Source organism: Aquarana catesbeiana, linkage group LG10, assembly GCF_042186555.1.
Source record: "Aquarana catesbeiana isolate 2022-GZ linkage group LG10, ASM4218655v1, whole genome shotgun sequence".
NCBI lineage: Eukaryota > Metazoa > Chordata > Amphibia > Anura > Ranidae > Aquarana > Aquarana catesbeiana.
The window spans coordinates 86,203,635-86,223,187 of record NC_133333.1 but is presented as its reverse complement, the minus strand read 5'-3'; the positions used below and the strand labels follow the sequence as shown (position 1 = coordinate 86,223,187).

The following is a 19,553-nucleotide window of genomic DNA, read 5'->3' as shown; positions in this document are numbered from 1 at the left end:
TCCCTTACAGCTTTCAGAATTTGTGAAAGACCCCCAAAAAACATATATTTTATAAAAGCATATGACCTCTAGAATAAAAAGAAGGTGCTATTGATTTTCTAGACCCCATGGGTTGCGCAAATGTTTATCAAACCAATATATTTACAAAAAAATACACTAAAACCATTAGCAGCAGATAAAAACACAGCTAATTTTACAAAATTCCTGCTAAATTCCTACTAAATATAAAAGATTAACCTGTATGGCGTTAATAAATAAGGTTTTAATTTTTACATTGCATCTTTTTGCAAAATGGTGAAAATCGAACGTACCCAAAAATGTCTGGAGTTTCATTTTTCACCTACAACTTTCAGAATTTGAAAAGACCCCTCAAACTAAACATTTTCTAAAAGCACATAGCCAGTAGAATAAAAAAAAAAACCCCCGTTAGACTTACCGGTAACGGTATTTCCAGGAACCTTCCAGGACAGCTACTTGAGAGATGATCGGCTCCGCCCTCTACAGGAAACACAAATCAGATAGGATTTAAAAGGCCCCTCCCTTTCCTCTGACCCTCAGTTGTTTAGAAGATCAAGTAACCTCCACCGAAGGTGCACTCGGCAGAGGAAAAAAATAGAAAAAATAAAACATACCACCATCAGGAAAACATGGTTGACCGGTGAAAAAAATAGAATAGGGTGGGAATATAGACGCTGTCCTGGAAGGTTCCTGGAAATACCGTTACCGGTAAGTCTAACGGGGGTTTTCCCCCCTCACCTTCCAGGACAGCTACTTGAGAGGATAAGCAAGATATTATACCTTAGGGAGGGACGACAGCCTGAAGCACTTTCCTACCAAAGGAAAGGTCCTGGCTGGAAAGCATCGTAACTCTATAATGCTTGACAAATGGATGAGAGGAGGACCAGACGGCAGCTTTAGAGATATCTTCCCATGAAGCTCCCGCTCTTTCTGCCCATGATGTGGCCATGGATCTCGTTGAATGGGTCCTAATTCTAGGAGGAGGGGTGCGACCTGACGCTTTATATGCCTCACAGATAGCTCCCCTAATCCACCTAGCAATAGAACTTTTAGATGCTTTGGAGCCCTTCTTGGGGCCACTGAATAAAACTAACAGTTGGGAGAAACTCCTAAACCCACTGGTCTTTTCTAGATAAAGTAGAAGACACCTCTTAATGTCTAAAAGTCCAAACCTTTCTTCTTCCGCATTTTTGGGAGAGGTGCAGAAACTAGGGAGGACTACCTCCTGGGACCTATGAAAGTTGGAAGAAACTTTGGGTAAATAGAGTGGATCGGGTTTAATCACCACCCTGTCCTCTAAAACCTCAGGAAGGGATCTTTACAGGAAAGAGACTCTAGATCAGAAATCCTTCGCCCTGACGTAATAGCCAAAAGGAAAGACAATTTCAAAGAAATCATTTTCAGGGAAGCCTCATGCAAAGGCTCAAAAGGAGCCCTTGTTAGTGCATTTAATACCAACGACAGATCCCAGGGAGGAACATGTTTGAGGATCCTGGGAGTATGCCTAGACCTGACTAAAAGGAACCTCCTGACTAAGGGATCTACCGCTAGTCTTCTCTCTGAAAATAAAGATAGGGCAGCAACCCGAACCCTAAGGGTGTTGACAGAGAGCCCCTTTTTCACTCCCTCCTGCAGAAAATCTAAAATGCAGGGAGTGGAAAAAGAATCTAAACCAGATTTCCTTTGCCAGGAAATAAAAGTTTTCCAAACTTTCCCATAGATTCTTCTTGTGACCAATTTACAGCTGTTCAGGACAGTATGAATAACCCTCTCTGAACATCCATTTAACTGTAGGATGCGCCGATCAGCCTCCAGGCCATCAATTGGAAGGTCTGAGGGATTGGATGCAATACCGGTCCCTGATGGAGTAGATCCTTTCGAACTGGAAGGGCCCAGGGAGGATACACAGATAGGGCCTTCAGAGAGGAGAACCAACTCCTCCTGGGCCACCAGGGGGCAATCAGAACGACTTCAGCTCTGTCCTGAATAATTTTCCGAACCACTAGGGGAAAGAGGGGAAAAGGAGGGAAGGCATAGGCCAGGCTGAAGTCCCAAGGGAAGGACAGTGCATCCGTCCCCAAGGACTCTGTTTCTCTCTCCAGAGAGAAGAACGCCGGTAGTTTCTAGTTGAGACTGGAGGCAAAAATATTCCACTGTGGGGAGACCCCATCTTAGCACCACCTCCTGGAACGTGCCTTGATGTAGTTCCCAACCACTGGAACTGATGCTCACTCTGCTCAGAAAGTCCGCCAGCACTGTTGCCTTATAAGTTTGTGTGAAATCTCCATTAATAACTGTAAAATATTGTAATAATGAATATATTTCAAAAAGGGTTTCATTTAAGTTTTTGCTAAGAGCTGACAATGTGGGCCAAGGCTTGTATATGCAAACAAGGGAGAGCCAATTCCATTGTTCTATACCTACTCCTTTGAAAGGGTGCCATGCTGGGATATACAATGGACCTAACTTCCTGGGGAAATACAATTGACACACTTGGCCAACATAGTCACAAGGATTTGCATGAAAGGGGGCCGACTTATGGAGTAAGCCCTCCAATCATGATCCAAGCTAGGCCAACCAATGAGACATCAGCTTGGTTTGATATACTCAGAGCCAAGGGGGAGCTAGGCTCTCTCTCTCTGATGACCAGCAAGCTGAAAGGAGCTTTGGTAAGGATGGGTAATTATGGGAAAGGAATGCCCTTTTACTTGTAACTAAATATGTGTGTAGATTACTGTATTGAGGAATATACCCTGTATTCCTTAATGTAAATACTTTATTTCAACCTAATATTTTCTTCCTTGGTGTAAGGCGATAGACAGATGATTGTGTATTAGCTAGACTTCCAACTGCTTCCTAATAAATGTTATTATATTTTAAGCTTTCACTCTTCGTCAAAAAGAACTCTTATTTAACCCACCTCATATCTATGAGATATGAAAAATCTTAAATATAGATTTTTCAGGGTAACAGATGGCGACCACTGAAGTAGATTACAAGACTGAAAGTATTTAATATAATACCGAGATTTGTGTAAGGCAGATTAAGGTTATTGGGGGGGAATTTAAACTGAGTCAGTTTTTCCCGGAAATTGGAGGTCAGAACAATTTTATCTAGGGAAAAATATAGGTAATTGGTTGTTTTATTAGTGGGTATTAGATGAACTCTAAAAAGGAGGGAGGATACACCACATATTTTGTTTTGCTTAATATCCCGTAATTATACTTGAAAAAAGTACTTTGGATGTACCATTATAATCCGGATTAAATGTAATGGGGAGGAAGTACAGAGCGGGAAAAAAATTTTTTTTTTGTTTTGTTTTTGTTTCTTTTGGGCTCACCAAGCTTCATTGCTCTCTATCTAACCAGGGTTTGAGTGTGCTGCATGGTGAGTACATGTGTTTCATTGGAAAGACACCGATTGAGGGTGGTCTTAGTTTTGTTGAAAAGGATCAACAGATTTTTGTTTTTAATTTAAATGGTGTGTCCACTAAAGGCATAGTATTGTGTGAAGGACATTGGAGGGGAAAAGGAGGGAAGGCATAGGCCAGGCTGAAGTCCCAAGGGAAGGACAGTGCATCCGTCCCCAAGGACTCTGTTTCTCTCTCCAGAGAGAAGAACGCCGGTAGTTTCTAGTTGAGACTGGAGGCAAAAATATTCCACTGTGGGGAGACCCCATCTTAGCACCACCTCCTGGAACGTGCCTTGATGTAGTTCCCAACCACTGGAACTGATGCTCACTCTGCTCAGAAAGTCCGCCAGCACATTTTCTGACCCCTTGATGTGAACTGCCCTTACTGAAGAGACATAGATCTCTGCCCAGGACAGAATCTGCTGTGTTAATGACAGAAGTGATTCCGAGCGAGTGCCCCCTTGCTAGTTCAAGTACGCCACTGTTGTGGCATTGTCTGAAAATATTAAAAGGTCCTTTGAATAGACCCTCTCTCCCAGAGACATAAGTGCTTTCCTCACAGCCAGAAGTTCTCTGAAATTCGAGGAGCGACCTGCTTCCTCTGGCAACCAGGCTCCTTGAGCCTGCCAACCCTGTGAGTAAGCACCCCAACCCCACAGACTGGCGTCTGTGGTAATCTTGATTGGGCAATGTTGTGCCCAATCCTTCCCCTCTGCAGATGTTCTCGCTGCTCCCACCAGGCGAGATCTAGAAAATTCCCTTCTGGTAGTTTTACCAGCTGATCCAGAGAATTTTTCCTACGATCCCAATGGAGCAAAAGAAAAGCCTGAAGGGGTCTGGAATGCAATTGAGCCCAAGTCACTCCTGGAATGGCTGCAGTCATTAGGCCCAGCAACTGCATGATTCGCCGAAGGGAGGTCTGAGGGAGCAGTTTGAAGGTCTGCACAGAAAGAAGAATTTTCACAATTTTCTCTTCGGGAAGAAAAATCTTTAGGGCATCAGAGTCTATTAGATAACCCAGAAAAAGTATGCTCTGTGAGGGTACTAGGCAAGACTTCTGTTGGTTGACCTTCCACCCTAATTTTTGAAAGGTCCGCAAAAGCAACTGTAGGTTTTTTAATAAGGGACTCCTTGCCCTGAGAAAAATTTTTAAAAAATCGTCTAGATATGGAACAATTGATACACCTTGAATTCGAAAACAGGCCATGACTTCAGCCATGATTTTTGTGAAAATCCTCGGTGCTGCCGAGAGACCAAAAGAAAGGGCAATGAACTGCCAATGAGACGGCTCGTTTCCCACGAGCACTGCAAACCTGAGGAACCCTCGGTGGCTCTGGCAGATTGGTACATGAAGATAAGCGTCCTGAAGGTCCAGGGTCACCATGAAGACCTCTGGTAACAGATTTCTTACTGAATAAATGTTCTCCATATGGAAACGTCTGTAAACTATGTATTGGTTCAGGACGCTTAAATTTATGACCATACGAAAGCCGCCAGAAGCTTTCTTGACCAGAAAGACGTGAGAATAAAATCCCCGGAACTTCTGATCTTCTGGGACAGGAGAATAACTCCCTCTGTTTCCCACACAGAGATCAAATTTAACATGGCTTGCCGTCTCTCTTGGTCTCTCGGCAGGTGGGTAAGAAAAAAACCTCGGGGGGGGGGGGGGGGGATTTTTGAACTCCAATCTGTAACCCTTTACCAGAGTTTGAAGGATGAAGGAATTGGTGGAAATCTCTGTCCATTCCTTGATGAAATGGCACAATCTTCCCCCTACCCCTAACCTGGCGTCACTGGGTATTCTTGGAAGGGGCTGAAGGAGCAAAGGGAGTTCCTCCTTTGAGTTTGTCTTTGTTAAAGGACCATTTCTTTTTAGCCTGTTGGCTTTAAAATTAGCCTTGTTTTGGAAGCCACGAAAAGGCCTCTTATTCTGGGGTTTATTCCTTTGGGAAGAAGGGAATCGTCTACCTTTCTCAGAGGAACGAGATAAGACTTCTAAGGAAGAACCAAACAACAGTTTGCCTTCGAAAGGAATGCCACAGAGCTTATTTTTGGAGATAAGGTCACCTTCCCAAGATTTAAACCAGATAGCTTGCCTAGCTGAATTAATGAGCAGAAGCCCTAGCCGCGGATTTCACTGAATCTGCTGCTGCATCAGCTAAGAAGGCGACTGACTTGGCAATGAGTGGGAGGGATTCTCTAATCTCTTCCTTGGGGGTGTCAGATGCCAGAAGATCATCTAGACGCTGAACCCATACGTCTAGATTTCTAGCCACACAGGTAGATGCTACCGCTGGGCCTAAAGAAAAAGCTGAAGCATCCCAGGCCCTATGCAGCAATGGAGTCGGCCTTCCTATCCATTTGACCCTTAAGGACCCCAGAATCCTCAAAAGAAAGATCTGATCTTTTGGACACCTGCGACATAGGGGCATCTAATCTAGGACACTTAAAGAAAACCGCCTCAAAGTCAGGCTGAAAAGGAAATCTTTTTGGGTCCTCTGGATTGGAACAACCTTTTTTCAGGTTCTTTCCATTCAGATAGAATCATGTCTCTAAGAGACTGATGTACCGAAAGGGTTCTAGATTTCCGTCCCTGAAGGCCCCTATACATTTTATCCTGTACAGATTGAGCATGCTGTGGCATCTCAATCTGCTCTGAGGTATAAATTGCTTTTAATAGTTCATCAATATCCTCAAGTGGAAAGAGATACTTCGATGAGCTACCTGTATCTTCCTCTGATGCAGACTTTTCATCAGATGAAGAGACTGAACTCTCACCCTCCTCCAGATCAGAGGTATTGCGTGAACTAATAGTCTGAGATACTAATAAGGGAATGGACTTGGCAGAGGTTGAAGGATCTTGAGCTATGGGTCTAGAAGAGGGAAGGCCTAAACTAGTAACCCTATCATTCAGTGACCGAAAAGAATCCACTACTTCCCTCATAGAAGTCATTAACTCCCTAAAGGAGGAAGACTCTGAACTAGCTCTGGGTGGGATACAATCCTCACAAAATAGCTTTTTATAACTATCAGAGAGCCTGGCTCTACAGTTCCCACATTTCTTCTTCACCGGTTTGGCCTAGAAGAGAACAGAAACAAGGGCCATGAATAAAAAGGATCCATACAAAAGAAGTCCCTTGCTGTAGCTATCCACAGACCAGGGCTTACCTTGGGGGCAGTATGGGACCCAGATGCTGCCGCTGGTTCAATACGAGCGGACGTTCCATCCTCAGGCCTGTCCTTAGGCTCCATGAAGCAAGCGGAGAATGGTCGCAGAGAAGACTGCTGCAGTACCACAAAAACTGCGACTAGAATGGCGTTTTTAGCAGGCCATTCCCCTGCAGCATGTCCTCAGTGTCTCCACACCATGCTCCTTATAAAAACTCGGCGTCCGGAAGTGCGTCATGTGACTTCCGGTTCCGGCGCCATCTTGTTGCATCACCGGAAGCCCTCCTGACGCCATCTTGGTACACCGGAATGAAGCAATTAGGACGACACAGTTCCACACAGCAGCGCTGGGGAAAGGAAGGGAGTTGCCACCATTTTACAAAGGCAAGTAACCCTTAGAAATAGGAAACCCTTCTGGTACAGACCATCATCCAGGACTTGGCCACAACTAGTCATGGATGAAACCAGAGAAGGGGGGTCCACCAACCACAGTTACCAGACCATAAGAAAAGAACAAACGTGTCGGTGCTCCTGGAGGCACTGGAAACACAAAACAACTGAGGGTCAGAGGAAAGGGAGGGGCCTTTTAAATCCTATCTGATTTGTGTTTCCTGTAGAGGGCGGAGCCGATCATCTCTCAAGTAGCTGTCCTGGAAGGTGAGGGGGGAAAGTGCTACTTATTTTTTGGGCCCCGCAATAATTTCGCAAATGTTTATCATATCGCTATTTACACTAATACACTAAAATCATGAATATTGCACATAAACACAACATAACTTACAAAATTCCTGCTAAATTAGTACTAAAGCATTGTTGACATATGGCATACTAAAGTGTAGGCCCATGTTTACCCGCACAGGGATGCACAGGTGTTCCGTGTTCCCCGTACAGGCAGTCCAATTTATGTCAATTGGGATGCAACGGCTGCACAGGCATAGCTGCTGGTCCCAATCTGACATGACCCCGAACGCAGACAGTGTGAGCTCAGGGACATGCATACAGACCTACATGGATGTAAAATTGGGAGCCACGGCTCTGTTCGTGCAGGTGCTACATCCTAAATGACATCAATGGGACTGCCTGCACAGAGATGCACGGAACACCTGTGCATCCCTGTAAAGGTACGTTGTGTATGCCCTGTGTGACTAAGGCCTTAGGCCACTTTCACACAAGCAAATTGATCGGATTTTCAGTCAGGCTCAATTAGACCACCCATTGTTCTGTATGGAGAGGCTGATGTAAATGGACATGTGTCCGTTTATACCCGCCTGCATCCAATCCAGTCCCATAAAAAACAAACGGATGGGGATTCCATTCCCCATCCATCTAGCAGATCGGATGGTATCCGATGGAACTGGACAGGCGGTCCGTTTCCATCCGACCATCCCATAGACAATAGAGAGCTGTGTCCGTGTCCACTCTGCATTAGCGGAGCAGACACGGACCTGTCATCTGCCTGCTCAGCGGGGATCAGCAGACAGATCCCCTGCTGAGCAGGCGGATCTACTTGACAGAGTCCACTCCATATGTAAGGGGTCTTACCAGGAGTGGCCAGTCCATTAGGGGCGCCGCCCCCCTGCAGAGTGCCGGACTCATACGTTTGTATGAGTTTTGTTTCTTTCTTCAAGCCACATGATTAGAGCCTGAGGCTCTAATTGGCTTGGAAAAGGTTGGGCTCGGGGCACAGAGCATTGCACCCCGAACCCACCCACTTGTGACAATAGCGAATTAATATTCGCTATCGTCTTCTCCTCCTGGCAAATCAGGAAGGATCGGGTTGGCCGGGAGGAGAAGCTGAGGTATCCGTGGAGGGGTGAATGCGGGGGAGGGGGGGACCGTCACTGTGGGGGGGTGAGTGCGGGCTGACCTGGGGGGTCTTACTATGTTTGGGGTTTTTTTTTTTTTTTTTAATTTATTACTTTCATTTTTTATTTTTAGCTTTTTTTGTAAGGAACTGAAGATAGTCCTTTTCTCTGTATCACTTTACTTGAACGAATGAAAAATATGTATAGAGATTCCATTCATTCAGAAAATGAGTCTGATACAGTGTAAACAATATATCAGGTGTCAGTGGGCACATAGCAGTGATCACTGCATGTGACCTCTCTTCTACAGGGGGGAGTTTAGTAAACACATGTTTACTAAGCCCCCACATCACCCGCGCCCCCTGCCCCCCCCCCCCCCCCGATCCCCAGCATGACAGATCATATGAGATCTGTTCAGGGAGAAGCTGCAGGCGGTGGGAAGGAAGGAGAGATGCCACTCGAAGCAGCCATGGATCGGGGGTGCGGGGGCATTTGGAGGGGAGATCTGACTGACGGGGAGACACATCTGGACCCCCCAAGCAGCACGACGTACGGACCTGGCAGTGAAAGGGTTAAAAGAAGTACAACCAAAACTTGTTTGGCTGTACTTCTCCTGTGGATCACAGAAGTGCAGTTTGTTCTGCACTCCTGTGACTCATTTTCAGCAGAGAGCGGGCTGAAGTCCGCTCTCTGCTGACGTCACAGAAGTCGGTCCAGGCACCGTGTCATCACGACAATGGAGTCTGGATCCGCCAGGTGCCTGGACCAACACCCGGCCCAGCCTCTCAGCGAGCCGCTGAGAGACTGAGCCGGGAGCCCCCTCCACAGCTCCGCGCTCCAGTGACTGACTGTTTGCAGCTCTCTGCTCGGGGAGCTGTCAGAAGCGAGCAATCTGTGGTGTTCAATCGCTCGGTTCTCAGTGCAGAGGAACCAATGCTACATCCACCTAGGAAAATTTAAATATGGGGGTGGGGGGTGGGGGGACTTTACTTCTCTTTAATTTGGTAGTCACATCTTTTAAAAGCTGCCAGTCTAACACTACCTCCCCCCAGATTCAAATACTGCTATCCAATGGTGTTTGCTTTACTACTTCATCCAGAGTGGATACAACTTAAAACAGGAAATGTGTTACTGTGGTCAGACCACCAGGTGAAAATAAAATTAAAAAAAAAAAAAAAAAAAAAAAAAAAGCCTAAAAAATAAAAGGAATGCAACCATCACATCACTGATTCATAACAGCCTACAATGTAGAATATGTCCCTGCGGGCAGCTGTCGGTGTGGGCCTGCTCAGCGGGGATCAGCAGACAGATCCCCTGCTGAGCAAGCGGATCTGCTTGACAGAGTCCGCTTCATGTGAAAGGGGTCTTACCAGAAGGGGACAGTCCATTAGGGGCGCCACCCCCCTGCAGGGTGCCGGACTCATACCTTTGTATGGGTTTTGTTTTTTTCTTCAAGCCACATGATTAGAGCCTGAAGCTCTAATTGGCTTGAAAAAGGTTGGGCTTGGGGCACAGAGCATTGCACCCCAAACCCAGCCACTTGTGACAATAGCGAATTAATATTCGCTATCATCTTCTTCTCATGTCAAATCACAAGCCAAATCGGCAGCACCGTCCAAATTGGTGGGATGCCTCACCAGTTCCTAAAAGTAGTTTCTGTACTACTTTTGGCGACTTTGGGGTGCAATTTCCATTGACATCTGTGCAGGAACCTGCACAGATGTATCTGAAATCGCACCCGAAATTGGGACTGACACGCGGAAATGAAATCGTGCGAGTTAGGCTGAACTCGTACAATTTCATTCCCACAGTCTGTGTGAACCAGGGCTGAAGGGGTTATACCAGGATAATGCCTGCAGCTACAGGCATCATCCTGGTATCATTTTTTCAGCTGACGATGGGCTTTAATGTAAAAGCAATCCTAGTGGCTAATTAGCAGTTGGATTGCTATTACAGGGGGGGCAAGGGGGGCCCCCCTCCTGTCCCGTCTGACCACAGAGATGCCTGAGGACTGGAATGTCCCCAATCATCTCTACGGTCTAAGAAACCGGAAGTTATGAGTATTTTGTCACCGTCCGTTTCATCCAATGTAAACAGGCCTTTATCGACCTGTGAAAGCATCGGATAAAACTGATATCTTGGATCGATCTGATGCTTTTAAGGGCAGAGGAGTGATCTGGGGGTCGAATAGATTTTTCAATAAAGAGTACCTGTAACTGCTTATGCTATCACAAGCAGTGCCCACATCCTCAGGTGCTTTCAAAGGAGAATGCATGCATCCGTCCTGCATGCATACGTAAATAGAAAATCGCACCACACATGAGGTATCACTGCAAACGTCAGATCGACCGCAAAAATTCTTTAGTTTACGCAGCGCTTTACAATATAAAAGGGAGACAATACAGTTATAATACAGTAAAATACAAGAGGATTAAGAGGGCCCTGCTCAGAAGAGCTTACAATCTAATAGTGTAAATCTAAAGTGGTAATCTGTAAAGGCCTTTAAAGTGTCCCCAATATATAATTACCATAGTTTGTCCCCGCTCCACGGGCGTGTGCAATTTTAAAGCGTGACGGCTTCGGTATCTATTTACTCATAACATCATCTTTTACCAAACAATATTTTTTTTTATACTGTGTTTGTGTGCACTAAAATTTATCGAAAAGTGTATCTTTTTCTCAAAAATTTGGATTTGAAAAGCGTTCAGCAAATACCATGCGATATGAAAAAAAAATAAATAAATAAACCAACATTGCAACACCCACCATTTTATTCTCTAGGGCCAATGGTATTGCTGTGTGTCGCTCAGGCTTGCTGAAATGGGGTGTGCATGTGGATAGCTCCACAACCGCTGCTGGGAGCACTGGCAAGGAACGGCGTCCTGGCGCTAATCCCTGGTACTGAGAGTGACAACTGGACTCCTACCAGGCCACGTCCCCAACAGATTTCACTCTGCCTCCGGAGCTTAGTCATGGAGATCCCATGCATGTGGGGGAGTATTTAAACATCATCAGTAATCACTCAATTATGAAAAGGTAGGGGGGGACGAAACGCATTGGGGCTGTGGCCTGGTAGGAGTCCAGGCTGAGATTTTCACTCTCACCACTACCGCCATAAAACTACACAGATGTACAGCATCAGGGATTACCGCTTTATTCTCTAGGGCAGTGATAGCGAACCTTGGCACCCCAGATGTTTTGGAACTACATTTCCAATGATGCGCATGCACTCTGCAGTGTAGTTGAGCATCATGGGAAATGTACTTCCAAAACATCTGGGGTGCCAAGGTTCGCCATCACTGCTCTAGGGCCTCTGCTTAAAAAAATGTATATTGGTTTAAGGGTTCCAAGTAATTTTTGCCGCAAAAAAAAAAAAAAAAAAAAAAATGCAGATTGTTACATAAATGTGAGAAGTTTTAGAACCGGTGTGGAGGCTGAAGCGGTTAAAGTAGAATTCCGGTCAAAACTAGTCTTAAAAATTCTCCATCCCCTCCTAAAACCTAATCTGACTAACCTGTGTAAGAAAAGTTGTTTTACTTTAACCACTTCAGCTCCGGAAGGTTTTACCTTCTTCCTGACCAGGCCATTTTTTGCGACACGGTACTGCGTTGTTTAAACTGACAATTGTGCGGTCGAACAACCTTGTAACCGAAAAAAAATTATGTCCTTTTTTTCCCCCACAAATAGAGCTTTCTTTTGGTGGTATTTGATCATCTGTTTTTTTTTTTTCACTACAAACCGAAAAAAGACCGACAATTTTGAAAAAAAAAGCATTATTTTTTTTTTACTTTCTGCTATAAAACATATCCAATAAAAAAAAAAAAAAATCTAATTTTTTCTTCAATTTAGACCAATATGTATTCTGCTACATATTTTTGGTAAAAAAAATCCCAATAAGCGTATATTGCTTGGTTTGAGCAAAAAGTTATAGCGGCCACAAACTATGGGATATTTTCATGGACTTTTAATTTTTTTAAATGTTTTTACTAGTAATGGCAGCGATCAGCAATTTTTTAGCGGGACTGTGACATTGTGGACAAATTAACACTAAGTGACACTTTTTGGGGACCAGTGACACCAATACAGTGATCAGTGCTAAAAAAAAAATTGCACTGTCACTGTATAAATGACACTGGCAGGGAAGGGGTTAACATCATGCAGCGATCAAAGGGTTAAGTGTTCCCTAGGGAGTGCTAATTGTGGGGGGGAATGCTGACACTGGAGGAAAACAGAGATCCATGTTTCTGCTTAGCAGAAACACAAGAACTTCATTTTCCTCCCTCAGAGAACTGAGGTCTGCCTTGTTTACATACAGTAGGCAGACCACCTGTCTCGCCTCTGAACGATCGCGGGTGGCCCCAAGACCTGCTGTGTCCAATCACAGGGGGACCGCGGCTTCGGCAGCGCTCGCCCCAGAGCCAACGACTTTGTGCACTTAAGGGCCGCCCTGCTGCAGTACATGTACATGGGGCAGTCCTTAAGTGGTTAAAGTGTAACAGAGTAAAACTCTTTTTTGTCGTTTTGGATAGAGTGGAAAGAGAAAATCAGGTTTGTATTGTCGGTTTCCATATTAGGTGTCACTCTCTCCATTTGTCCTGTAACATTTTTCAAACATGAAAGGAATAAAAAATCCCAAATTTTAGGTTATCCCCAAAACAGTAAGAGAGGGCAAATCTTTCAACGAGGACACTTGATCTGGTGACACATCGGGATTCCCGCACTTGAGGCATTTCCTCTCACTTCCTGTTTTGGCTATGGGACAGGAAGTGAAGGGAAATCTCAATGGGACACAGATTGCAAAAAAAAAAATATTGTAAGGGTCTATAACCCTTCTTTAGGACTGGTTCACAACAGCAGGGCGGCTGAAATCAGCACAGTGATGATGCGCTGAGCTTGGCGAATCACACTGTTTTTTTTAAATAAACCTTATTGAGATGTCACACAGACATCTCAAAGGTCAATTGCTGGCCGCTGAATTGATAAAAGGGTACTGCACACGTACTTTTTTTTAGCTCATTGTGCCCACACACCACCGCAATGGAGGAGACAAAGTATTTTGTCCATGCTCACCTCCAGGACTTCTCCCGAGCCTCTCCCTTCCTTTGGAACTCCCTACCCCTAATCTGTTTGGCTATCTCCAAATCTATCCATCTTTAGAAGATCCCTGAAAACCCTTCTCTTTATAGAAGCCTACCCTGCTAATACACAGTGTTTTTACTTTCCTCGATCAGATCATCCCCCATACCTTTTGTATCACATGATGCTCCCTCTTAGAACGTAAGCTCTAATAACCAAGGCCCTCCGATTCCTCTTGTACCAAATTGTATTGTAACCGCATGTCAGTGCGACTTTGAAGACATCTGTGCAGCTTTATGCCTAGAAGTCGCACCCAAAATCACCAGAGTGCATACACTACTTCTTCAAGTCGATGTGGCCCCGCAAAGTCTGAGTCGCATCAATTTGTACATAGCCTTTGCAGACAATAGGGTGAAACTTGTCATGCGATTTGACACATCGCTCCAATATGAACGAGGGTTAAGAATGGACAAACTGCAGTATGTTCCAATCCCTACACCAGTACAAGGAGCACCCATCACGTGACCCAGGTGGGAGGGGCTGGCCCAGGATTTGTCCTACAAACTCTGGCATTCCTGACTCCAGGTGTATGAAAAGCCTCAGCTGTGGTGGGACTGAGGGCCTTTCTCCTGTGATGGAGAGCAGCAGACAGTGCTCAGTCCCTGTACAGCTGATGGCAGTACGAAGGGGAGGATACTGTTCTAGTACAGCCGCCTCTTACCGAACTGCCGACTTCCCGGGACCTCTGTGTCCGCCTGTAGCGCCTGTCTCCCCCGGGGTCACAACTTCTCAGCGGCTCCCATTCTCCGGCATTGTATCTGTCCTCCCGCAGAGCTGACACCAGAGATCCGGAAGTGCCCCCAGCCCCGAATGCACAGACGCGCCCAATCACACGCTGACGTTTCTGGGCTACTTCCTGTCCGCTGAGTGGACCAATCAGCTTGCGGGTTTGTTTGATTGGCAGGACGCACTCCCGCCCTTCTGGTTAGGTCAGGACTAAGAAGAGCGGTGACTGACAATGCAGGGAAGAAGTAGTGTGGAGTGATGCGGTGATCGCTGAGTGCTCCGAAGCGGATGTCAGTGTCGGAAACAAACATTTCTGGTCGAATTTTAAACCGGTGCAATAGGTCACTGAGATGTGGCTGTGCAGGAGAATTAGGGTTACGGTCTCCTTTTTTGCTGCCTCCCTTGTGCAGGGACATACTAAAAGGAATGACAGAATGGAATGCCCATAGACTTTAACAGGGAGATGGAATGCCCATAGAGAATAATGGAACAAAGTGGAATGCCCATAGAGAATAATTGAAAAAAAAAATCTATTTCTGACAGACTCTTTAGACATATCATTTTTTTTTTTTAAAATACTTTTAAATATCAGTGGCCATGTTTAATATTGAGATTAGGTGGGATTATTGTTGTTTTTTTATGGCATAACAAAGGTGAATGACAGAAGGGAATGTCCATAGAGTATAATGGGAAGCAAGATGTGACCTGGAGTCAGAACCAGGGCCGTCTTTAATTTTGATTGGGCCCTGGGCAAACATTTTCTTGGGGCCCCCCTCCATTCTGAGACATACAAAAAATAGCAGGTAGACTCAAAATCAGTTTACTGCAGCAGATCACGCAGCGATTGCAATTGTCTTCCAGAGGTTACAGCCTATCCTTACTGCTCACTGGCTAGTTTCTAGAGGTTACAACACATAATTTCTGCTTGCCGATTGGTTGCTAGAGGTTAATGTACATTATTAGCACTCACTAATTGGTTGCTAGGGGTTACAGCACATCATTAGCACTTACTGATTGGTTGCTAGAGATTAAGGCAGATCACTACTGTTTGCTGATTGGTTGCTAGAGGTTCATGCACATCATTACCTCTCACTGAGCAGTGGAGCAATCCCAAATAATTGAGCAAGTAAAGGGGCACATTAATACACATACTACAGGAGAGGTTCAGAGACTGCGGACATACTGCAGGAGACAATCAGAGACTGCGGACATACTGCAGGAGACAATCAGAGACTGCGGACATACTGCAGGAGACAATCAGAGACTGCGGACATACTGCAGGAGACACTCAGAGACTGCGGACATACTGCAGGAGACACTCAGAGACTGCGGACATACTGCAGGAGACAATCAGAGACTGCGGACATACTGCAGGAGACAGAGACTGCGGACATACTACAGGTGACAATCAGAGACTGCGGACATACTGCAGGAGACAATCAGAGACTGCGGACATACTGCAGGAGACAATCAGAGACTGCGGACATACTGCAGGAGACAATCAGAGACTGCGGACATACTGCAGGAGACATTCAGAGACTGCGGATATACTGCAGGAGACAATCAGAGACTGCGGACATACTGCAGGAGACACTCAGAGACTGCGGACATACTGCAGGAGATTACCAGAGACTGCGGAAATACTGCAGGAGACACTCAGAGACTGCGGACATACTGCAGGAGACAATCAGAGACTGCGGACATACTGCAGGAGACAATCAGAGACTGCGGACATACTGCAGGAGACAATCAGAGACTGCGGACATACTGCAGGAGACAATCAGAGACTGCGGACATACTGCAGGAGATTACCAGAGACTGCGGACATTATACAGGGGATGGTCAGAGAACTTTCAGCAATGCACGGCTTTACAGTTAAATAACACAGCTCAGGGTTTAAACAGTCAGGCATTCTATGGTTGTAAGGACATACCTGGCCAGCCAAACTTACTACATACATTCAGGACTGTGGGCGGGGCTTCCACTCTCTGCTCTCACTAAGCAGCTAGGAGATCCACTGATGCTTTGTTGGGGGGCCCACATCACCTGTGAATTGTCGCCCCGATGACAGTTTTGCAGAGCGCACAGAGGACATGGGAGGATGTATTCCGCACTAGCCAGCTGAGAGGGGCGGGGCCGGGAGCTCCACTGACGCTCTGACCCCGCCCACGTGCAGCCTGTGTATTGGGTATAGAGCGCCTGTAGTGAGAGCCAGTGATCGGAGTGGGAGTGTCATTGGAGCTCCCGGCCCCGCCCCCGGACCTCTGTATTCACCAGCCAGTATAGAGGGGGCGGGGCTGGAAGCTCCACTGACACTCCCACTCCGATCACTGGCTCTCACTACAGAAGCTCTTTTCCGAGTACACAGGCTGCACGTGGGCGGGGTCAGAGCGTCAATGGAGCTCCCGGCCCCGCCCCCTCTCAGCTGGCTAGCGAGGAATACATCCTCCCGTGTCCTCTGTGTGCTCTGCAAAGCTGTGATCTGGGCCCCAATTCACGGCGCGTGGGCCCCAAAACAAAGATTGGGCCCAGGGCAAGTGCCCCGTTTGCCCTGCGCTAAAGACGGCCCTGGTCAGAACCATTGGTCATATCAGATCAATCTTTAGCAGACATACTCTATATGTTCAGTGATGATGTTCAAATTTGACATTAAGTGGGATTATTATTGTTTTCTATGGAATTACTAACATATGACAGAATGGAATGCCCATAGAGTATAATGGGAAGTAAAATCTAAACTCAACTGCAGGCGAATTGAGAGACATAGCAATTCCACCTTTCCCAGAGCTGTTCCTCATGTAGAGTAGCAGATTGTAAGATTGAGATTATTTGGGATAACAGCTGTTTTCTATGGAATGACAGATAAATAATATAAAGGAATGCCCATAGAGTATAATGGGAAGCAAGATGTGACCTGGAGTCAGAACCATTGCTCATATCAGATCAATCTTTAGCAGACATACTCTCTATGTCCAGTGGTGATGTCCAAATTTGACATTAGGTGGGATTATTATTGTTTTCTATGGAATGACAAACATATGACAGAATGGAATGCCCATAGAGTATAAAGGGAAGTAAAATATGAACTCATTTGCAGGCAAATCTGAGAGACATAGCAATTTCACCTTTCCCACAGCTGTTCCTCAAGTAGAGTAGCAGATTGTAAGATTGAGATTATTTGGGATTACAGCTGTTTTCTATGGAATGACAGATAAATAATAAAAAGGAATGCCCATAGAGTATAATGGGAAGCAAGATGTGAGCTGGAGTCAGAACCATTGGTCATATCAGATCAATCTTTAGCAGACATACTCTCTATGTTCAGTAGTGATGTCCAAATTTGACATTAAGTGGGATTATTATTGTTTTCTATGGAATGACCAACATATGACAGAATGGAATGCCCATAGAGTATAATGGGAAGTAAAATCTAAACTCATTTGCAGGCGAATCGAGAGACATAGCAATTCCACCTTTCCCAGAGCTGTTCCTCAAGTAGAGTAGCAGATTGTAAGACTGAGATTATTTGGGATTACAGTTGTTTTCTATGGAATGACAGATAAATAATAGAAAGGAATGCCCATAGAGCAGTGTTTCTCAACTCCTGTCCTCAGGGCCCACTAACAGGCCAGTTTTGCAGGATAGCTGAAATACATCACAGGTGATATCATTTGCTGCTCAGTGATTGCAATATTCTAGTATGCATCTCCCCAAGGTAATACTTAAAATCTGGCATGTTAGTGGGTCCTGGGGAGGAGAACCACTGCCATAGAGTATAATGGGAAGTGAGATGTGACCTGGAGTCAGAACCATTGGACATATCAGATCAATCTTTAGTAGACATACTCTCTATGTTTAGTGGTGATGTTCAAAATTGAGATGAAGCCGGATTATTATTGTTTTCTATGGAATGACAAAGGTGAATGACAGAAGGGAATGCCCATAAAGTATAATGGGAAGAAAAATATAAACTTGTTTGCAGGCAAATCTGAGAGACATAGCAACTTCACCTTTCCCACAGGTGTTCCTTAAGTAGAGTAGCAGATTCTAAAATTGAGATTATTTGGGATTACAGTTGTTTTCTATGGAATGACAGATAAATGATAGAAAGGAAAGCCAATAGACTATAATGGGAAGTAAGATGTGACCCAGAGTCACAACCATTCAACATATCAAATAAAACTTTAGCAGATATACTCTCAATTCAGTGGCAATATTTAAAATCAAGACAAATTGGATTATAATTGTTTTCTAAGGAATGAAAGAAGGAAATGCTCATAAAGTATAATATATATCAACTCTTTTGCAGGCAAACCTGAAAGTTATAGCTATTTAAAAGGGACATGTATTCCATCTGAGACAACAGCCTCATTTAAAGGCTTTGCCTTTATTTAAGACAGTTTTTTTATGTATAAAAATTGAAGATGCAATCCCGATCTTTGCAATATTCTCTTTACTTCAAATAATCATATACATTACAGGTAATCTGAGATAAGCGAATGCACAGTTTCGAACATAACAATGTTCTTCATCAAGCAACATGTTATGGTCGAAACTGTGCAGTCGCTGATCTCAGATTACCTGCAATGTATATGAATATTTCAATTAAAGAGAATATTGCAAAGATTGGGATTGCATCTTCAATTTTTTTGGTGTGTGTGTTTTTTGCAAAATTGAGGAGGTCCCCATTGGATGCAATCTTAAAAGAAGTATTCTGGCTACACTGCATAAGTGTCACACCTTGATTTAACCCTTTAACAAACTCACTATTGCCAAATGATGGCTACAGCGTGGCTCGATAACTCAGGGAGGGCCTACTATGATGTCCTCCCAGAATCGCAGGCGCACACACAGGAGTATCCGTGACTGGACCCGGCGCATCACGGATCACGGCTGACCGCAGCCGTTTACCACGTGATCGCTCCGACAAATGACAGAGCAATCACTTGTAAACAAACCGGCCTCATGTCCGGTTTCTCTCTCCCCTCTCTGTACCGATCGGCACAGTGTGAATGGAGAGGGGAGAGATCGGGTGCAGCAGCTCTGTGGGCGGGATCTGTAGTTCCCACAGCGCTGCTCTGTGCCCATAGCAGCATTCATCCACCCATCCATGCTCAGTCATCCCATCCACCCCCATCCATACTCAGCCATACCCAGCAATACCCAACCATGCTCAGCCTTACCAAGCCATCCCATCCATCCTCAACCATACACAGCCCTAACCAGCCATACCCATTCATGCCCAGTCATCCCATCCATGCTCAGGCATCCACATTCATGGCTCAGCCA

At 45.2% G+C, this 19,553-nt stretch overlaps 1 protein-coding gene across 2 annotated transcripts in view; it reads right to left on the bottom strand.

Annotated features, from left to right (window-relative positions):
- Positions 1-14,402, bottom strand: part of LOC141110762 (GTPase KRas-like) — a 79,712-nt gene extending 65,310 nt beyond the window's left edge. The window contains exon 1 of one of the 2 annotated variants that reach the window (XM_073602355.1): positions 14,200-14,402. The gene's annotated coding sequence lies outside the window, so the exon portion shown is untranslated. The remainder of the gene's footprint in view (positions 1-14,199) is intronic. The other variant, XM_073602354.1, reaches the window with a different exon arrangement.
- Between the last annotated feature and the right edge of the window lie 5,151 nt (positions 14,403-19,553).